Source organism: Polistes fuscatus, unplaced genomic scaffold, assembly GCF_010416935.1.
Source record: "Polistes fuscatus isolate 324 unplaced genomic scaffold, CU_Pfus_HIC Scaffold22, whole genome shotgun sequence".
In the NCBI taxonomy this organism is placed as follows: Eukaryota; Metazoa; Arthropoda; class Insecta; order Hymenoptera; family Vespidae; genus Polistes; species Polistes fuscatus.
In genome coordinates this window covers 2,494,172-2,498,152 of record NW_025113099.1, presented here as the reverse complement: position 1 = coordinate 2,498,152, position 3,981 = coordinate 2,494,172, and positions in this window count along the sequence as shown.

Sequence of the window (3,981 nt, the reverse complement as noted above, 5' to 3'; positions counted from 1 at the left end):
TTGCTACTAGCAAAACGAATGTCTGTGTGTGAATATAATTTAAAAACAAAAAGATGTATTTTCCCAAATATTTAAAGCTCTAATTGATATAGTTTTATAACAATGTAATATTAGTTTTATGTGGTGCCTTCAGGAATGCCATACAAATAAATATTTTATAAAGAGTAATTATTATAAAAGTTCAAATAGAAGAAAATCATAGCGAGTAGGTGATAAGTCCCACGATGATAACCTGAAACAAAAGAAGACTATTAATCATAGAATCAAGTCATACAATAGCCTAACATAGTGGTCCAATTCACAGATGCACTTTTCATTTTTAATTCCCTATTATTTTTATCAAATCTCTAATTACCGTGTTGTAAAATAAAATTAAATTTAAACGCGTGATTTTACATTAAAAAATATAATTAATTAAGAAACAAGAAAAGTAGAAGTATATAATAAGTTATTAATAAAATAATATCTATTAACTATTAAAAAATATATATTTTTGAACTACGTTATATACAAAAAAAAAAATTGCAAATTTAATAATACAATCACATTAAAAATCTTAAAGGCGAAGCAAGGAAAAGAAATGACTGTAATATTTACTGAACGTTAATCAAAATTCAAAATTAATAATACGAGATTCTAATATTTTGACTCTAACTAACTAAAAACTGATGCACCTTTTGGACGATTTAGACACAGATTAGATGTGCCAAGGAGATGGAATGATCCATCATCTCCAATTACAATTACAAATTACTGACGAGCAAATAATATAAGAATATTAAATATGACTAAAGAAGCTATTTTCGAAAAGTTCGAACTTATGTTGAACCTTTGAAAATAATCTCAGTAGTTCAATAGTAGTTGCCCTCTTCAGCCACAATTAAGTGGGGGCCTCTTCGGCAATTAGCCTCTTCGGCATTTAGCCTCTTCTTTCTTCTCCCTAAAAACTGCATTGGACATATTTTCTACATGCGAACAGATAAGATCTCACACTTTTATTGCAAATTAACTCGTATTTTGTTTGATAATTCTAGTACTTGATTATTAAAATTAATTTACATTTTCCTTTAGTTATATTAAAGCTCGTGGGCCTGAATGAACTTAGAGTTCATTGACATATACACGAGCACAATTAAAAGAATGTCCAAGCAGATAATTATCGATGACCTAAAACACGTCGCACTTGTAATTTCAAGTAATAAAATAGAATTGAATAATAATGCAATAAATGTTATGCATTTTCTTGCAATATTTTAATTTCATTCATTCGTTATATTTCTAATTGAAAAAATCGCGATTGGCGAAGTGCTACTATATAATGCTTAAAAACTAAGTATCAAATTCATCAAAGTATTTGCGAATTTGTTCGATTCAATCTCGTTCGAGATAGAATCGAAATAGAAATGAATATTCCAAATCGTTGCAAATTCCTTTGAATCATGATACTAATAAAGATTACAGAAAAGTCACAAAATAAATTTACAAAACAAGCATAATGAATGAAATGATATAATTTTGTAACAGTTCTTATAAACCAGGCGGCGGAATTTCCACTCCGGAGTGGAAGCAAGCCTAGTGCCTTTCCTGGATCCTACCTACTTAAAATTAAAGTTTTCACATTCGCTCAAAGAAGTATGCTACCTGCCTGCCAATTACCCATATTTAAAAAGAGCAAATACACATACGTACCCACCTCTCACTCCACGATTCTCTCACATACCACCAGGGTGCAAAAGCCTAAACTAGAGAGCATGCCCCGGGCACCTCCGACACCCCTAGTTCAAACGCGTTTTCTAAACTTATGGGAGTACGTACCAATGCTGTAATCGACTGTCAAGGCTAATGATTATTGCAAATATGACTAATGCAAAAATACAAGTATACACTAGTATATATTGCATACTAGTTATACGAGTATATCTTAGTTTCCACAAATAAATGCGGTAACTCTACTATTCAAAACGATTTTTATTATGAAAAAAAATTAGAAAAATTTAATATAAATATAAAAATACAGATATACACGCGTATTTTTCATATCACACGTGATATGTAGAAGGTAGTGCTCTCAGTATTAAATGATGTAATAATTAAAATATCGCGAAACGATGTACAGTACACACTACCTAATACGCACACACAGGTGTAAAGTACATCGTGCAACCACTAGCACAATAACAGCCGCCAATAGGGGAAAACTTAAAACTAAACCCACACTAACTGTTTCTCACCCATACGTGTAACACCTGGGCACACGCATAGATGAGAACGCAGAAAGTATGGGGGGGAGAAACGGGAGATTAGTCTATTAGAAGCTGAAATCCTGATCTAAAAAATATGATTAAAAACACATATAACATAAGACATAAATACATTTTTATAAAATTCATCTAAGCGGCTAAGGACTCTAACAATTATTTGATAATAAAACTTTTATTAAATTTTAATATAACTTTAATAGCTTTTAATTAATAATAAAAAAGAAAACCTCGGACGACTCCTTTCATTAAGTTGGCTGTTCTAATAAAAGAACTGGGCTTCGAGCCACCACTTAACTGCCTAGAATCTATCCGTCGCGAATGAGTTTGTCTTCTTGCTCATTTATTTATAATATCGAAGTATCGATATATCAAAATTAATCGCGATTAGATAAACTAAGTACGAAGCAATGCATGTAAGACATTTGTTACATGCTTTTCTGGACGAAAACGAGTAAATAAATGCTCGATTTCACCACTACTAACCACGAACAAAACACGTAATAAAAAAGAAAGTGCATTTATTAATTGCATATTAATTAAATGAATTTAACCGGTGAGACAAGAACACCTATCCGATACTAATATAATATATACAATACAATATACAATACAAATATTATTTTCATGAGTAACTTCTCGAAAGGAATTACTCATGTGCTCGTCACTAATTTATTGGAATAATTACAACCAGCTAACTCGTGCCGATTATCGGACCTTCATCCTCGACATGATTGAGCCCCGGAGGCACTTTAAATTTTAACTCACGGCATTAAGAAGTTCTACGATGGCTCCAAAACACTCCTACTTCGCAGCAAGTATTGTAAAATGCGAGTATCGAAGATCCATGGAGATCCACCGAAGATCCATCGAAGATCATCGCAAGATCCATCGAAGATCCATCGAAGATCCATCGAAGATCCATCGAAGATCCATCGAAGATCCATCGAAGAATCCATCCCACATCTTTGATTAAGGTAGAAAGTCAGTCGTCATATCTGTAAATAAATAGAACAAAATGATAAGTTATTGCAATATAATCCAAAATCATATAAAAATAAAAATCGAATAAAATGTAAATAAAATAGACTTACAATGCATTCCAATGGGATGAAATTCCATTGCACCATGGAGATGCACCTCGCGTGAATCTAAAAACGCGGTTAAACGAAAATAAGAAACTATAGAAGAGTTTCTTATCGCGAAAACCGAAATTTTATTATACGGCGAACAACACTGATTCTAATTTCGCGTTTGATTTTAATTTGTTTTTTGACGCCCGATCACTGATTCTACACAGACTAATTCAAGATGCTTTGCACACAGTCACTTCAAATAGAAAAATCTTCATTGATGCACTGCCTCTAATACGCGAACAGTCTGTGCGACTGTTTAAAGATAAAATACAACTTTACTCGACCAGCTCTAATGCAATTACTGCTTTGGTCGCAGTTAATTTAATATAAAAAAATTTCTAATACAATCGCGTAACACGAACGAATTGAAGTGAGCGAGAACGAACGTGCTTCTATCCGTTGATTTTATTATTTAATCGATTGCAACACTTCCCGTATATTGCTTCGCGCACGATTGCAATCTGAAAAAAGAATATAAAAAACAATACATTAATATCATTCCTATTACTGGAAAAACAATTAACAATGTTTGTTGAATTATTAAATACAAAAATATACCTTTGTATCTCCAGCGATGAATGCACGAT